The sequence below is a fragment of the Lissotriton helveticus genome, chromosome 2_1 (genome assembly GCF_964261635.1).
Source record: "Lissotriton helveticus chromosome 2_1, aLisHel1.1, whole genome shotgun sequence".
In the NCBI taxonomy this organism is placed as follows: domain Eukaryota; kingdom Metazoa; phylum Chordata; class Amphibia; order Caudata; family Salamandridae; genus Lissotriton; species Lissotriton helveticus.
Genome location: NC_136059.1, coordinates 1,214,959,662 through 1,214,979,005, shown reverse-complemented (window position 1 = coordinate 1,214,979,005; position 19,344 = coordinate 1,214,959,662). Strand labels below are relative to the sequence as shown.

General features: G+C 48.1%; 1 long non-coding RNA gene across 1 annotated transcript in view; it reads left to right on the top strand.

Annotated features, from left to right (window-relative positions):
- LOC144819684 (uncharacterized) overlaps nucleotides 1-19,344 on the top strand; it is a 45,686-nt gene that overhangs the window by 685 nt on the left and 25,657 nt on the right. The window lies entirely within an intron of this gene.

The following is a 19,344-nucleotide window of genomic DNA, read 5'->3' as shown; positions in this document are numbered from 1 at the left end:
TCACAAAATGAGTGTTTGCGATGCATCAAGTGTCATGGCCCTTGCAATTTGAGAATTTGCAATTAATTACGAGTTCTCAAATTGCGATTGCGTTGAAGGAATCGCATTTTGCGATTCCTTAAATGCAATGCATTAAAGTAAAAAAATCAGCGATTTCGCTAACAGTGGGAGCAAATTACCATGAAGTTGAACTTCCTTGTAATTTGCAAAAACTTAGAAAAATGCACTTCTGTGCATTTTTCAAAGTTTCATGTTGCGCACACACATGCCTTTAGGGCATGTGTGTGTGCAACATATGTGCACAGATCAATTTCAGGGGTGCAACAGGGTGTCCTTTTGACACCCTGGCACCCTTGAAATTGCATTCTCAATTTGCGATTCTCTAATTGAGATTCGAAAATTGAGAATGTCTTCCCATTCATACCTATGGTCCTCTAGGCCCATAGGAATGAATGGGGAGGTATTCCTTAATTGCGACTCGCAATTTACGACTCGCAATTAAGGAATGTTTAGAAATCGCTATATTTTAAGCGATATCTACATGCATAGGCATTTGCGATTCCTTAATTGAGATTCTTTAAAAATCTTAATTAAGGAATTGCAAAAGCCAACATTGATGCATGTGCCTGTAAGTGCTGAAGTCGGATTAAAGTGAACTTTAATATAAAGGTGACTTTAGAAAGTAACCACTTTCTTGCCCCCAAAGCTCTAGTAGCCATTTCTGATTAAGGATGTGGTGTAACAGCTAGAACAGTCGATTTCGAAGCTGTGGAACCAGGTTCAAGTCTCGGCAGGGATGCTCAACATCCTGTGATTCTGGGCAAATCACTTAATTTCCCCCATGCCTAACAAAATGAATGTGCCCGTCTGTAATGCAAGTGCTGTTCATGTAAAACACTCTGATACCTTGGTGTCGAGTTTGCACTATATAAAACGCAACAAAAAACTGCAGCAGTTGTAATAGCCAGCTACCCTTCTGCCAGAAGGCATGAAGTGTTCCCTAGAACGGTGAACAAAGGGAATGATAGGATGGCAAGGGAGCTGTGACTGCAGATGGCCCAGTTTCAAAGAAACAGCCTCCTCTGATAGGCAAATGAGAGTCACACTGTATTCTGCCCTTTCCTTTGTGTAGGAAGACAGGCTGGCATCTCTTCCAGTGGGGGAAAACCTGTTGCAGAACCTGTTTTCCACTGAGGGGTGGTTCATTATTCTGGACACACCTCTAGGTTGTGCCCATAGCTCTGACCAAGGGAGGACGTGTTCTGACATCTTGGATTTTGGCAGAGAGATGCACTATGGGATTATGTAATGCCAATCCCACAGAAGGTGATGTAAGAATGGGTAGGGTTGCCCCACGAGAATTTTGCCTTCATTGATTAGGGAGTGTTCCCACCCACAAACTGAAAATTGGCATAAAAGTGGCACCCCTGGGTGCCAGCCTCAGGACACTAGTGGACTCAGAAAGTACTGCACCTGCTGAACCTGTGGACCTCAGAAACACAGACTGTACAAAACCAAGACAGGTTTTCAGAAAGAGAAGGGTTGCTCCTGCTGTTGACTTCTAGAAGAGAGAGACCCCAAGGGCTGGACCAGCTCCCACTTGTGCCAAGGACCAGTAAATGGACTCCAAGGGCTAATTGGCAATCCTCCTGTTAAACTTCAGTGACAAAAAAGCTAAGGAAGTCCTGAGCCTGAAAAGTGCCTTAATGACCAATTGTCACTGGACTTGACCTGGACTCTGCTGGTGCAGCCCAAGAGATCAAGTCCTAACCTGAAGTTGTGCCTCCCACAGGTCATGGATCCTTGGCCAGACACTTTGTGGTGGAGCGGGCGCACAGGGTTCCAACTAGACCGCACACAACTGGCTCTAACCCGCGCCCATTCCTCATCCGGATTCTGAACTATAGAGACCGGGACGCGGTCTTGAGAGAAACCCGCAAACTCTGCACAATACGAGTGGATAATGCGAACGTAATGTTTTTCCCGGACTACACGATTCAAGTGCAACGCCAGAGACATTCCTTCCTGATAGTAAAAAGGCGGCTGCGCCAGCTAGGACTCACGTACTCCCTCCTCTTCCCAGCGAAACTGAGAGTAATAGCTGATGAGAAAACCCACTTCTTCAACACCTCGGAAGAGGTGGAAGCCTGGCTGGACAACGGGACGGACAAAAATACAAGAAGACAAGGAGACCCACCTAGATCGAGGAGACGCAGGAGATCCAGAAGGAGACGCGGGAACAGGTCGCCCTCACCAGCAGCGAGTAATTCACATCTCGGCACAGGCCCACCTGAGGAGGAAATACGCCGGGAGCAGCAGGAGGCCCTGCGGATGGTCGCGGAACTCGGCGGTTCTCCGTCCCATCGCACCCCGCCTGTCACCAGCCCCAGGATATCACCGAGCGATGATGAGGCGATCTATGGACTACCTGACTCACAAATCTCAAGTGATCTACCTGTTGTCACGCCACAAACATCGGATTTATTCGGCTGACGGAGTGTCGCGCCCTGGCACTCTTTCTGCCTTGCTCCACTCTCCCTCCCATTCCTTGCCCTCACACCTGCCGACCGGTGGGACCGGAGTACCAGAGAGAGGCGGCCAGGAGGCATCGATTGACTGCATGAGACGAAGGCGGTGAGTCGGCTCCTCCCTACGGAGACGCACACCTGAGACGCAGTAAGTAGACACTGTGACACATATGTCTCCTGCCACCGTACAAACAGCCCGGAGAGCCTACTCCCCCCTGGGTCATGATGAGGCGGGGGCCCCTCTCGATGGGCGGGACCTCCGATATACACTGAGAACAGATAGCAGTGGTGCTGCATGATTTTACGGTTGCACGGCGCTGCCGACGATGTGGCCCACTTGATGGCCGCCCAGAACTATATACTCCCCCCCATGAGAGGTTGTACATGCATTCATGCTCTGCTGGAAGTCATTATCCCATTCGCTTGCGTGATGGACAGCAACCCCCCAGACTGGAACGTTGGTTGTCTCAGTAGAGTGTTTGGACGGCTGCCCGTTTGGCAGCCGACCCTATGGTATTTCCCCCAGTTTATGTTTATCCTTCTCCCTCCTTTTGCAACGTGCTGCATCCACGATTTAGTGGCGACCTTACTGAACTCTTTATGGTGTCCCACAGGTGTGCGTGGAAATGTTGTGAAGCTGGGTGGTGGTGAGCTTCCCGGGAGGGTGTGTGGGGCGGGGGGGAGGACAGATGGGACCAACCTGATAGATAATGATGGCTGAGGTTAAACTCTGTACTTGGAATGTACGTGGTATACACACACCATCGCGCAGGTATATGATATACTCATATTTGAAGAGACACAAGGTACAAATAGCGCTCCTGCAGGAGACACACCAGACAACGCCTGAAGTACACACACTACGCAGGCGATGGCGTGGCCAACTGTACGCGACTGGGTTTTCCTCCTACGCAAGGGGTGTCTTAATATGGGTGAGACCAGGACTACCGTTTGACATTGAAGACTCACACATAGACGGGGAGGGGAGACTGGTGGCGGTCAAGGGGCGCCTGGATGGGCGCCCGATAGTACTAGCATCGCTTTACGCCCCCAACACGGACAACCAGGGTTTTCTTGCGACAGTGTCCACGGCCCTATCACACTGGCATGGGATCCCCTGGATACTGGGGGGGGACTATAACTGCGTGCTGGACGTCGCACTAGACCGTTCCTTCCCGCCCTTACCCCACGCACCGGTAGTGGGCGCCATGAAAGCCCTTGTAGCTTGGGCTGACCAATGGAAACTACAGGACGTGTGGCGACACCGAAACCCAACCACCAGGACGTACTCATACTACTCAGGAGCTCATGCCCTACACACCCGATTAGACAGATACATGCTTACCGACGACTTACTCCCATTGGTAAGGGAGGCACACTACATGGGCAGGACACATTCCGACCACAATCCACACATGCTGACAGTCTCATGGGCAAACGCTCATTCCCCTATCCCCACCTGAGGCTGCAACCGGACCTCCTGCTAGACGCACCATTCCGGGACTCACTGTTTACACATATAGCGCATTACTTCGAGGAGAACGCGGGTTCTGCCACCACCCCACAAATAGAATGGGATGCGTTTAAAGTGGTCATACGGGGACAGTGCCTGGGCACGCAGGTCAACCTTAGACGAAGTGTTGAGAAAGATCTTCAGAGGGTCGAAACTGAGTTAATCCGACATGAACAGGATTCGGTTAGGGGTGACGGCAACGAGTTACAATCTGCGCAAGCGAGCCACGAGAAATTGCTGGAGAGGCTTAGATGCTTGAATTATGCGGCCCACGCGGCACGCACCCACGATAGGGGGGACAAGCCAGGTAAATTGCTATCGTGGCTCATTAACAGGGAGGAAAAGACAAAACCGGTCACGAAAATACTGGGCGCCGACGGGACACTCTTACACAATCAATTGGAGATCCACGGCGCGTTCACCACCCATTATGACACGTTGTATCGCTCTTACCTGCCCATCCCCGCCCCGGACACGGAGGGATACCTCCGCCAGATACCGTTACCGGCACTCCGCGACGCCCACCGCGCAGACCTAGCAGCGCCCATCGCATCTGACGAACTCCGGGTGGTCATAGCAGCGCTGTCCAATGGTAAGTCCCCTGGCCCTGATGGACTCCCAGCGGAGTTCTATAAGGCGTATCCGGACCTCCTGATCCCCGAACTCATTAAAATGTATGAGGCAGCACTCGACGACTCCTCCCTACCACCCTCTCTGAATGAAGCCACCCTGGTCTCCCTTTTAAAACCGGGAAAAGATGGGACACTACTGGGCTCGTATAGACCACTCGCCCTCCTAAACACCGACTATAAGATATTAGCATCCACGCTAGCACGGAGACTGGCCCAGTACACACCCACCCTGGTCCACACAGACCAGAACGGTTTTGTACCCACGCGCAGCACTTCGCTCAACATCCGTCGGTTGTTTCGGGTGCAGGAATACGCGAGGGGACCTTGGCCACAATCGGGTTGCCTTGTCCTGGATCTGGAAAAGGCATTCGATTGAGTAGAGTGGCCGCATCTCAGGGCGGTACTGCAGAAAATCGATCTGGGAGATGCTTATTTGGATATGGTCGGCCTCCTATACCAAACACCCAGCGTACGGGTCCGGACCGGGGGCCTCCTATCGGACACTATACGAGTCGGACGGGGCACACAACAGGGTTGCCCATTGTCGCCTCTGCTCTTTTAGTTGGCGATGGAACCACTGGCGGAGCTGCTGAGGGGACAAGGTGCAGAATGGGGCATCCCGTTGATAGACGGTACGCACGCGGTCTCGCTGTACGCTGATGACCTGCTTCTCTATATTAGGGACCTCACACAGATACCGCCAAGGCTTGCGGATACCCTGCGTGAATTCACAGCCCACTCTGGATTGAGAGTCAACTGGGGGAAATCTGGGGTCTACCCCTTTCACCCAAACATGCAGGAATGTGCGGTGCAATTAGGAGGCACGACGCTGACCTGGTACGCGGGCACCTTTAAATACCTCGGCATTCATATATACCGATCTCCGACGGACATACTGGGGGCAACCTGATCAGGGCTATATCTTCCCTGCGAGCCCAGATAACTTTCTGGAGCACGCTCCCGCTGAATGTCCCGGCTAGAATCACCCTGACGAAAATGATTGTTCTGCCGAGACTCCTTTATTACTACTCGAACATACCGGTGTACGTCCCCGCCCGAATATGTAAGGACCTGGAGACCATGATACGAGCACTCATATGGAACACAGGGAGACCCAGAGTCGCCCTGAAGAAGCTATACTCTCCGACGTCCTCGGGGGGATTAGCGGTCCCCAATCAAGAACTTTATTACCTCGCGGCGCAACTTCAGTGGGTGGTGGCGTGGCTTGCGGGAAGGAACCTAAATGACACTGCCTCGGCGACCCCGGCCCTGACCCATGCGGGGGCTCTCGCAATGTTCCACCCCCTAAATAATGCGGCCCGCGGAGCGCAATTACACCCCACGGTGGCACTCAGATGCTACAAACGAGCACTAAAACTGACAAAGGGGATTCCACCCTACGCCCCAGCACTCCCACTGGAAGGTATGCCCAGGCCTGGGGGAGTAGTTACTGCGACACAATTACACAGCTGGGAACGCGTGGGAATAGAATCACTAGCGGACCTGTATACCGACGGCACCCTAGTCCAGTTCGAGAGACTGGTAGAGGACTCTCGTCTACCGGCAGGACAATTCTTGCTCCACGCCTCCGTGGTCCGGGTACTCACGAAACACTGGGGTGATATGTCGGAGGAACCTCAGACACACCTGTTGATCCAATACCTGCACATCATGGGGAGCGGGTCTCACGTGATACACTGGCTGGCACAGGCGTTACAATCCCACGCCACACACACACTCCAGCCCTTGAGAGACAGGTGGACGACTGACAGAGGGAGGGTCTGGACGGATAAAGAATGGGAGAGAATCCTGGAAAGCCCACGCCACATACCCCGCAACTCGAGATTCAAAATAATACAATTCTACATAATACACAGGGCATATCTGTCCCCGGACAAGATCAATCGTTACTTCGCGCTGGATACCTCCAGCTGCCCACGATGCGCGCTACTGAATGCTGACCTCCTGCACATGCTGTGGGCGTGCCCCAGACTACAAACATACTGGAAAGATGTCACTACACTCTTGACAAAATGGACAGACACAGAACTACGACACGATTGGGACGCCTGCGTGCTGGGCCTGTTCAAAAGAACAAAACACAACACGGCTCATACAAGGTTCTGGGATCTGGGACTGATAACCGCCAAACGACTCATAACGCGGCACTGGAAAGACGCAAACCCACCACTGACAAAGCACTGGTGCGCCTCTCTCAATTATTGGGGGACGGCAGAGGGTACAATTTTACACAGGGAGGAAACCGCGGGACGGAGAGCCACTACAATAGCCCAGATCTGGAATGACATCCTACAAGCATTCAACAGGGCCTGCCATGACCGAGGGGTGACGTAGGCTCGGCGAAGACGCTCCCCCCCCCCCAGTGACGCGCAGATGTACGATTGGGGAAAGTAATACACAGCAACGACACGCAGTCGGAGCCACACATATATAAACATGAGCTACCAACCGTATGGTCTCTCCCTCCCCCTTCTGCTTGCCACCCCCCCTTTTCTCCCTCCCCCCCATGCTCCTCTCCCCCCCCTGATGGGGGAGACAGACCATACGACCGGCACACACGGAGTGGCACCGCCCCAAAGCCAGAAGCCTCCGCAACTAGCCCATAACAGTTGGCCCACATATGCTAAGCACCCCCGCCCGCATTGACACACCACCTGACCGTGGACCCAGGACAACAGGAGCCACACTGCAGCACCTCCCTCCCTCCCTTGAATTAAGGTCCACTTCATCCCCAATTTCTCTTCTATCCCATACCTCAGTTCGGAGGTTGTTTTTCTTTTGCAGACTGTCACCCCCCAGTTGACTAAGCTGCACTTTCACACCTGACAAGCAAGCACGTGAACATTGACCACACGACGACCCACGCCACAGCCCTCTACCGCATCACGACAGGGGACCAAGGTGCACTTAGCACCGATGGCATTCACACACTACGCTCAGTAATAGATCTGGTCGGGGAGACCCACCCTTGGGAAACGATGCATTACAACACCGAGCGGAGGGTTGTGGACGGCACAGGGAGAGTAGACCGGAGGCACACCTAGTCTGACAGGATGGGCCAAACACTCTGGTGGGATGGATAACGCAAAATACATTGTGGTGTAATGTAAGAGAGTTATTAAATGCGGACGCCGGGACTATTCCCACTGCAGCCGACTGCACCGCTCATTGATGATTGTACTTATTGGGATTCCGGTTGTCGTCAGCATTATCACGGACATTGTAAGAGTTGACTAACTCTCTGTTTCCCTACTGTACTATGCACACAGAAGTGTACTTGTATGTTAATTGTTTCAATAAAACATATTTAAAAAAAAAAAAATGGATCCTTGGCAGTGCTAGAGTGTACTCATTCTCCCTACAGAACTGCAAATTGTGAGCCTAAAGCTAAAAGATAACCATTTTCAGGCACAGAATCAGAAGCTCATATACTACCACTACTTTGCCAGTTTGTAGGTAGCCTTGAACTCTGGTGGAGAACCAAGGCTCTAGACTAGACTAGACTTTGCCTCTCTATTGACATCAAACCCAATGCCCGACGCAAGCTGCACCGGACGACACTAATGAGCCTGTAAACAAGAGAAAGAACCACAGAAATTTTTAAGTTCAAAGGCAAAAAACTGACCGGAACCAGCATGGCCCTTCTATTCGACCTGCACTCTATCACGGTGATTCTGAAACTTTGACCTGGACCTTTGCGTGCAAGGCTCATAGACTACCACTACAAGTGAAAAACAGTGATTAATACAACTTTTTGAGTGAATTGCAGTGATTTATGGAAATCTTACAAAAATTCTAACTCTGGTTCCCTTCAGCAGATGTTTGTTGTTTTGGTGTCTGCTCAAAGATAAAAATATATACTATTTATATACATTGATGTGGGATTTTTATTGTATCTTGTGCCTGTCCAGGGTCACAGCGGTGATGCAAAAGAGGCTGATAGAACCACCAATTACTATAAGAAATGTTGAAGTATTGCCACCTTAGTGGAGGAGATTCTCTTCTGCTGATTTGACCATTGAAATGTGGTCATGGTCCTTCCGGTCCCAAGAAATCGCATAGGCTTCATCTGCTTACAGGGAGACTGCAAGAAGCTGTTGTGATTTCCATGATTGATAGGACATCACAGGCCCTCAGTTTCCATGCATACAACAGAGGCCACAGGATTTCACCTTAGCTGTAATAAAACTGTGTGTGCCATATGTATGCACTAATCCTTTGTCAACCTCTTTACTCCCTTAACAAACTCCTCATTGCTTGGAATTCTTTATCTGCATGAGTAAACCCTTCAGGCAGAACTGAAATTCTCTGCTAAGATTTATCATCCTTTAACCTAGAATGTTGAACTTGTATACCACAATCCACATCCTTACTGATAACTCCTCAACTCTTCCATATCCCAAATACTCATATATTCAAACCTCACTTCCACTTGTCCACTGAAGTGCATATTACTCCTTTGTGCGTCCTGACTACTATTAATATTCAATTTTGTTCTGTGTTCAATCCTGAGCTGCCACTACCAATGAGGCATGGCCTAACACTGTACGATATTTATATTTCTCAAAAAGTTATTAAATGAACACAGATACAGTCCTGTTCCTCCTTATCGCCTATGTTTCTTTTTCTATGTCTACTTGCTGCACCAAGTTCTATGCATCCTTCATTATTACTGTCGATTCCCACTTTGCAACCCTGATCTTTGGAGTTCTGATTTTGTATTTGTACAGATTGTCCTGGTCTTTCAGGATAACAGCATCAGAATAATTGAAACTATTTTAATGAGTATTAAATTGTGAGGTGAGAAAGTGAGTTTTGTTATAATGTTGGAAATAATAGCAGATGCTTTTGAAAAAAAGAGATTTTTAGATGCTCTGTGGTAAATTATCTAATTCCAAGAAAATCTTCAGTGAAATATTATAAACTATTAGAACCATTTGAATCATTGACTTCCTCTATGAAAGGCTTTCTTCACGTGCATACTGTGTAAATATATTTCAATCTCAATGTGCTTAAGTTCTTTATTACATTCCCAATTAATGTAGAAAGAAGGGCATACATTGTTAACACATGAACAGCTCGGTCCGTGGGGGGCATGGCCCAGGAGGCTAAGATGGCGGACGTGAGCTGAGAGATCTCTGTTCTGCTTTTCCTACTATCCTACTATTTCCTACTATTCCTACTATGCACTGAGGGAATCGTAGAGGACCTGCACAGACTGAGGCAAATGGCCATTGACCATCAAGAGGGCTGATTGCAGGGCACTCGAGGCGGCCTCGGAGAGCACAAGGCACCTGGACTGCTCCTGCCGCTGCCACCCTGTGACTGAGGCCTTCGTTTATGGAGCCCGCAACTCCTGGTAGAGGTGAGTTGGGAGTGCTCTGCCCCTGACCTGTACCACATTTGGAGAACGTTGGGGCCATTTACAGCCTGTGCGCGGTCCCCACTCCCTGCCCTGCCCTTCCGATGCGTCATTCACTAGGGCTCCTCATTGGGCCTACACGGAAGCTGCTGGGTGCTTGCGGGCCTCTCAGAGCTGCCATGGTGGGACCGAGGTGGCTTGGGATCACTGGTGCGGTCTTTACCTAAGCGCTATATGTGGGTAGCTAGGCTGAATCTTATGCACGCTGGGCCCTCTGCTCCCCTCTGCCATTGGGTTGAGCACATGAGCCTTCAGTGGGTGATGGGAAATGGTGATTCACCCACCCGATCAACACGCCTCACTGTGGCCTAGGGCTCCGTCTACAGTTATGATCTTCCTGGCCTCCCCCGACACTGTGGAATCACTGTAGGAGACTGCTTCCATCATACACCTGCCTCACCTGACATGAGGGACACTCCCTGAGGGGTATGCTGTTGCCTTGGAAGTGAGGGCCTAGGGTGGCCTTTACACATACATATTTCCTTGACCACCATTGGGCTATCAGTGGTGAGACATCAGGAGCAGCAGCCTGCTGATACCTCGCCGTTTTGGTGCTCTTCTGCTGTACTGCACATAGCCTGTGCAGTGTAGCCGAAGAGCACCATGTCGGCGATGCGGCGGACGCAATGTAAGTGGTTTTCTTTTTTTCACATAGTCGTCCATCATCCCCCCACACAACCCCCAGGCCCCACCGCTACCACCCACCACTGGTACAGAGTGCAATGAAGTGGAGTATTAGATAGACACTTGGATTCGCAGCTTTGTCCCCGTGGATCTTCTACCTCAGTTTTTGTCTGTGGAGCATGCCCACATGGTCCCGCATGCCAGCCCCCACCAGGCACCCCATCCCGCCCACTGTTTCCACGTTTGATGAACTACAAAGACAGAGAAATTGTCCTGAAAGAAGCACACAACCAAGACAACTTGAGTGTCGAAATATTCAAATAATGGTGTTCCCAGACTGCGCTCTAGCAGTCCAGAATCAACGACACACATTCCTGGAGGTGAAACGCACACATTAGGAACACTATGTCCAGTACTCTTCCTGGCATGCCTTCACATCCAGTGCAACTGTACCTTTTTCTTTACTGACCATGCAGAAGGTTGATCTTGGATGGAACAGTGCAGAATGGCTGGTGCGGGCCACTCTTTGGACACTCACAAGCAACCACAATCGATGAGGACAAAAAGCAGGAAACGCACCCGACAATTAAGTCTAGTGGCCTCTCGGTCACATGGATCCCCCAACTTAGAGCAACTCATCCAGGATCACCACAGTTCGCTGCAAATGGCAGCAGCCTTCAGAGAACCTGAGCCATCCTATAGCGCAGATGACAAAGACTCTGGATCCTCAGTTTGCAGTGACTATCTCATATCCAGCATCATTCCCCTGAGCACTGATGGGATGCCAGAAGTGACCCCACAAACATCAGGGGAAATCTTTTGAACAGTTGTGTGTCTGTATATCCATGCCTTGTTCTTATTTGTTCTATTGCTCCCCTGACTTCTTATTGTGAACTACCTCCTGTGTTGGGTGGGGAGAAGCACCATCCCAACAGTTTTTTCCTTTCCCCCTAGTATTCTTCTGCTGGACCCCAGCAGCTGCCTGATATGACCCCTGGGCCTGACTTCTACACTATCAAGGGGGCCTGGGAAGCTGCCCAGACCGTCTCACCACTCACTGTTTACTATGGGAAACAGCAGCTCTCTAACAACTTCCCTCTCTTGCCCACCCTCTAGACAGGCTCCTTCCTACCGGTTTTCTTTTATTCAAATGGTTTGGGCAGGTACTTGTTGTACTCCTGCTCTCAATGGAACTCTCTGTTTGTTACAACGTTGTTCTGTTACTTAATTTGTATCATAATGGTACACACTTGTTCTTCTTGCATGCACCTTATACAACACATGGGTCCATGCCAAGGGATGCTGGACCTCTCTTATTCTCATACAACACTTCATTGCTGCCACTAACATTGTCAGGTGGAACATGAGAGGAATTCATACTCCCTCTCGACCGTATGCAGTGTATTCCTACCTCTGCCATAGACAGGCACATATAGCTTACATCCAGGAATCACATGTCACAAACTTAGAAGCTTCCAGACTTTAGAAGAGGTGGCGAAGTCAGGTGTTCTCCACAAATTATTCTGCCTATGCCATCAGAGTATTGATTTGGGTTCGTGCCGAGGTTCCCTTTGCTGCCACCCACACTGTTATTGACCCAGAAGGACGGTATTTATTTGTAGAGGGCTGCCTGGACAGTACGCAACTACTCCTCTGGGCAATATATGCACCCAATGAAGACCAAGCTCAATTTCTTCACTTCCTAACCATACATCTGGCCTGCTGGAGTGACATCCCCTGGGTGCTGGTGAGGGATTTCAACATTCTATTGGATGTGAGGCTTGACCGCTATTTCCTACCCTTGACTCACACGGAGGCTACGTCCAATGCATTCACTCTCACAACTTGGCTATGCCATTGGGAACTCCTAGATGTTTTGTATCACCAGAACCTCTACTATAATGTATATTCCCACTACTGACATGGGCATAAACTCCACGTCTTCATAGACAGATTTGTTTGTACTCAAGTCATCATCCGACATGTCACAGATACTAACTACCTCAGCAGCACACATTCGAATCACAAACCATTCAAATTGCAACTCCGCTGGGAACACCTTCCACTGCCCAAACCCACTGGCAGCTACAAGCCTCCAAACTGGAGGATCCCCCATTCCGTGCTTCCAGTGCTATAGTGGAATATTTTGGAACCAGTACTGACTCAGCCTCCTCACCCCTGATAGAGTGGAACACATTCAAAGTATCCATTCAGGGACATTTCCTGGGTACTGCACTCAAAATGCACCCCCGCCTCACCACTGACATCACTCTCTTAGAGGGTAAAATGTTGAGCCTTGAGGGACTAGCCTGCTCTTCTGTCGCTACCCAAGATCTGCTACTTCTTCAATCTCAGCGAGACCACCTTGTGATACTACAACGACTTTGATGTCTCAACTATGCAGAACACACCAAGCGCACACATGCAGATTCTGACCGTACAGGCACTCTACTGGGTTGGCTGATACGGCAAGAAATCGACAGACACCCTATCCTGACCCTTTGCTTCAACTCCTGTCAATTACTCTACACACAGACAGACATATATTTTTCCTTTACATGCCACTACATGCAACTATACACGTCTGCACCTGCGGCACTCCGGGAGCCATCAGTGACTTCCTATTCGATTTCATGCTCCTGCAATCTCGCAGGAATCCTTAGAGGAACTCAATAAAAAAATCCCCTTTGAGGTACAAAAGCGATGCATGCATTAGCCACTAGCAAAACCCCGGGGCCAGATGGCCTACCGGCTGAACTATTCAAAGTATATGTTCCACTGTTGGTGCCCCACCTAAAGACACTGTATGATGCTGCTCTTACCACCCACAATGAGCAATGCCCTACTAATCTCAGTATCCAAACCAAGCAGACTCCCTCGATCTGGGGTCTTAGAGATCACTTGCACTGTTGAATACAGGCCACAATATCCTTGCAAAAATATTGGAGGACCGTCTGGCTCCTTTAGTTCTGCAATTAGTCTATTCTGATCAGAACAACTTTGTGCCTGCTAGGAATACCTAATTGAACCTCTGTCATTTTCTCAGGTATTCACTTATGCCCCACAAAGACATCCCCACTCGGGTGCCTGGTCTTAGACCTACACAAGGCGTTTGATTCCCTTGAATAGCCCTTTCCACTTGAGGTGTTACACAGATATGGACTCGAGACCCCCTTCCTCCAACTGGTCAACCTATTCTCTACCAACCCCCAAATTAGGGTACAACTTGGCTGCCAAACATAAGTCCCCATCAGAATATTGGGGAGAGGAGTTGGTCTAACGACTAGGGCGGCCGACCTCGAATCTTGGGAACTGGGTTCGAGTTTCTGCAATGACGCTGAACATCATCTGATTCTGGGCAAATCACTTAATCTCCTCGTACCTAACAAAAATGAATGTGTCCTCATGTGATGCAACTGGTGCTATGTAAAGCGCTCTGATACCCGATTCGGGTCAAGTTCGCACTATATAAAACTATTAAAAAACATTTTAAAAATACAATGAGGGACCCACCAGGGCTGCCCACTAACCACCTTTCTTTTCTCTTTGGCACTCAAACCCCTGGCACTGCATCTGCATGCACAGGTCAAACATTGGGGGATCCCCTCGGGGGATGATACACATTATTTCACCCACTTGCCAGGGCTCCTCCACCAAACATTATTGATGTGCCTGTGCGGATGATGATTGGCAGGCTATGTTGTCAAACCCTTCCTTGGTCTCTTGCAACACTCGTTTTAAATTGATTCAATTTTACATTCTGCATCGAGCTTACTGGACTCCCAGTAAAATCAACCACTATTTTCATCACATTGACGCAACCTGCCCCCATTGTCTGGCACTGGATGTGGGCATAGTTCACATGCTCTGGTTCTGTCCCTTCTTGGCCACATACTGGCATGCTGTGACAACACACTTAGCACACTGCACGGGAGCTGTCCTTCTTTACGCCTGGGAGGTCTGCATCCTGGAACTTTACCGGGGTTCCAAAAAGCAGAAAGTGGCAATGCGATTCGCTGACCTGGCCCTCCTTCTGGCGTAACAATTGATTACGCGAAAATGGAAAGCGTTGATTTCTCCCATGGCCTCTGTATAGGTACTTTCTAAGGGGCATATTTTCTAGGGCTGGCGATAGATTTATCGCCGCTTTAGCACCCGTTTTCAGGCTAGCGCGTGTATCCTTGATTTATCTCCCGTTTCTGTCACCACTCGCTACGCATCGATAATGAGATGCAAAGTAGGCGTGGCTGACAGAAACAAAATGAGAAAATATCACAAAGGCAGCTTCGCGATATTAACAAGGAGGGGTAGCGATCATAATAATTGCGCTACCTCTGCCGTAACGCAGGTATTTAACGTCTGTTATATTCCTGTGTTAGGCATACCTAACATGGGAGGTGGATTATTGGGTTAAGGCCACAGGGCATTATCACCAAGATCATCGCCGTTTTGGGAGGGACATCGCTGTGTTTTAGGCGATGTTTGGCCATTTGCCCGCTATCAGTGGAATATTTATCGCCATAGCGCTGAGCGTTGGTAATACAGAGCTAGCTTGGCGAGATATTCCAGCGATAGCTGGCGATAAAGAAAAGCGCCAGCCCTAGATAATATATCCCTAAGTTGGCTGGTGCTCAGGCAGAGAATACATTGCTGTGGAGGGAGGAGGTAAAGGGTCTCCGCAACTACACTACCTCAGAAACGCTGGATGCCCTCCTGAAGACGTTTCGCAAAAGGACCCAGGCCACTCCACCCACCCTTAACATAAGTGCACACCATATTCTTCTCCCTCCCCTCTCCTTCCCTTCTTTGCTCTGTTTTTGTCGCTCAAAACAAGTTTTGCGCTGGAAAGTGAATTTAAAAAAACACATTTTGCAGTGGTTTGCGTCTCTTTTGTGTTGCAAAACAAGGCCAAAATATTTGTAAATCTGGGCTCACGACTCGCCTGATGACCGCACAATAGCTGTCAAAGTTAACAAGTCCCTTAAATAGGGTTATATCGATTTTATAAATATGCAACCATGACATAGTGAGAGTTGCAAGCCCGAAAGCAGAACAGCAAGGAAAAATAATTTCTCCTTTAAGGACTTTATATGCTGAATATATCTGTTGGTTGCCCGACCAAAATAATTTCTGTTTAGTTTACCATCCGCAATGTGGGGAAACAAGCTCTGGACTTTGTAAACAAGCATTGTTAAAGGTGAGATGCAGCAGACTGCGCATTGATATTCCTGTCGTAACACGATATGAAGAGCTTATCACGACTTTCTGCCAATGCATGTTAGTGTTGTAGGATATCACATCCTATTGGGATGCTATTTGTTTTCCCAGTTATCCCACTGCTGGCTCACAGCAGCACGGCTGCCTCTTAGGGTGCACTGGTAAACTCCATTCTGGTTTCTCACGGTCGCGTCGCCACTGCTTATCGCTGGTCCTGGGCCCAGGCAGAAAGGAAAATAATTTCCATTCCAGAACCTCTTAAAATTCGTGACTAACTTGTAGTACTGACTCATTGTTTCATTATATGTGTTTTTAAAGTTTACCTCATCTGCTTGTGCTGCCCGCAGGTGACACTGCAGACTATATGCAAAACAAAAGTCGAAATATGTGTTCAAATTGAAAAACATACTCTTGGCTAAATAACAGTAAAGGGTGATCAATGTAAATATTATAGCACATAAGGAATATGTGTGAAAATAGAGTCAAATTAGAGGAATATTTTGCAAGTCTGTGGACTTTTTACATTAAGTATGGATTGGAAACAAAAGAAAGACTGAACTTTAGAAGAAAGAGGGTGATGGACTCCAATATCTAGGACCATGAAGAATAAAAGCACTGGCATCACCATGTACTCCCTCATTGTTTGGTCACCAGAGTTCAGTATGGTAATCCCCTTTCACACCACGCCTGGGGTTACCAATACTGGGGTACTTGTAAACCTGCGAACGGGGCTGGCAGGGACTACAGGTGGGACCTAAAGGCCTCCATTAGAAATGTAGAATTACCACAGGAATCTGGAATACCGTACCAGAGGGGCATATTAGCAAGCCTATTATCGCCGCTTTAGCGGCTGTTTTTGGCCGAAAAGTGGCGATAATGGTATCGCAGTATCAGCAAGGACATGCTAGCTCGTGTTTCCTTGTCATAGCACCGGTTTTGCTTACGCCTTGCATTGCATCTCTAATGAGATGCAAAGTAGGCGTACCTGAGCAAAACCACAGGGAATAAGTTGCTAACCACACATTGCAGAATTTACAAGGCCTGCTCTGACACACATAGTGATGTCAAAACCCGCGCTAACCGCGGTTATGGCTGAAAGCTAACGTCTGCTTTAATTTAGATTTAGCTATATATGTAATGGGGGGTGTAATCTCAGGCTACAACCACCATGGGCTATTTACAAGTAATTCCCTATCGCTACAGGAATATCTCTGGATATCCAACGATATTCCTGCATTTTGCTGGCTATCGCTGGATTTTTATCGCCTGGGTGATAAGCGTTGTTAATAACGTGCTACCCGGGCGTTAAAATCCTGTGATAGCCGGCGATAATTAAAAGCCAGCTACTCGCGCAAAGCGATATTTAGCGCCCGTTGTTGGTAATATGCTCCCTAGTCTCCCAGCAATGCCTCATTTTCCACAAGAGTAGGAAATAGGAAGGAATATCAATCACTCTTGTAACAGTGGTTGTGGACCAGATTAAATTATGTCCACAAAACTTCCAGGAATTAGGACTTTAAAATATACAAGAGAAGAGAAAAAAAAGAATACCTCTATATGAGGATATTTGTGAGCCAAGTAAGAATCAATTTTGCTAAAAAAAATACCCCATAACAGAGGCAGAGAACTGTGGGATTCGCATTAGTAGGCATGCCTAATGGGTGAAAAGGAGGACATAATTTAAAGTGGAAGACTGATGGCATTTAAGTGGAGCAAAATCATGAAGCAAGCAGAATCTCCCATATACCTGTATTCCTTACCATTTGGAGGAATCGTCCATCAGAGATGAGTAAATGCAACCTGACACAGAAACCTAATTTAAAAAAAGAAAAGTGACAACACTTCCTGAAAGCCTATTGTAACACATAGAATTAGCAGAAATCAAGATTATCATTGCCAATGTAAAATGAACTGAAAGAAATCTCTCCTCTGTGTGACCCTGTTGTACACAAACCATGTAAACATGAGAAGAATAAGATTAAGAAAAGCAATGAGTATTGCAAGATTTTGGACCCCAAGGGAGGTGCATAAAAAGGTGCCTAAGATACTGGTGTAAGGGCATGGCTGTACACAAGGACTGTGCTATATCTTAATATATTCTCCCCAGTGGTCCATGTCCCTGATGCTCAGCCAGTGTGTGAGGTCATCTAGAATGTAAAATGTTTGTGGGATAGAGTGTCAGTTGGAGATGGGCTAAGCAGCAGGATGCTGCCCCTGGTGAGGCTTACCTAATGGCTTACTTAACAGCTTAGCTATTTACTTATCTACAGGAAACTAAGATCTAATAAACCTACTTATAATCTACACTATGGCTTCTGTACTTTGATTACAACTGACCGGTTGCTGGAGAGGCTGCTAAAATACAGAGTCCTGACTTCTGGCCTAATGGCAAGACTGATTTACATGACTTGGCATGTCATGAATAACTAATACAACCATGCTGTCAGACGGCTGGGTATAACTTAGGTAGGTTTTCTACTAATAGAATTAGGGATATATGAGGAAATATGAATGGGGCCTAGATAACCTTTCTGGGTTGTTTATAATATTTACAGCCATTCTGCTGCACATGATTTAAGAATGATTAGCACATCATAAAACACCATAGAGTGGAAAATACGAAACGTGTGACTATACTGATTTCAGGTATCGAGGTGTGGCTCCATGCATTTCACCTGCACATGAGATATTCTGACAGGTATGTCTGGCTCCTGGTACTCCCAACTACCAGAGCATAACTCAGTAGGGAGGGGTGAGAAATATTTCTCTGAAAAGTTCATAGTTTCCCTTTCTGGCGTATGAGCTCTAATGGGTGCAAATCCAATAATCTGCATGAAACATGACACTTGACAAGTTATATAAAAGATGTCCCTTTTGTGTCCGAGAGGGAGAGTATGAGATGTGTGTCATCGGGGTAGGAGACAATTTCGATGGTGTGTGCGTGGATGACGTTGGCAAGAGGAATCATGCATGTGTTGAAGGTGGTCTGGCTGAGAGATGAACCTTGAGGCACTCCAGAGGTGAGATTGTGGGCTTCTGAGGAGAGGGGTGTCATGCTTACATCTTGCGTTTTATCCACTAAGGAGAAGACACAGCTGACAGCATGTCTTTGGTATAATTGCGGACCAGAACAAATCCCAAAGTGTTTTCCAAGAAAGTATAATAAAGAGAGACCAACAGTGGGCAGCTAGTAGTGTTAGAAGCATAAGTGCCTGATTTAGAGGAGGGAGTAGTACCTGGGAACCAGATTCATGTGTCTGTGTAGCCTCAACTTCCTGTGATTATGGGAAAATCACATAATCTCCCCCCTCTTTAAAAAGACACAAATTACCGTGCCCTTGCATAATGTAGCTGGTGTTCATGTAAAGCTCTTCAATACCTTTGGTT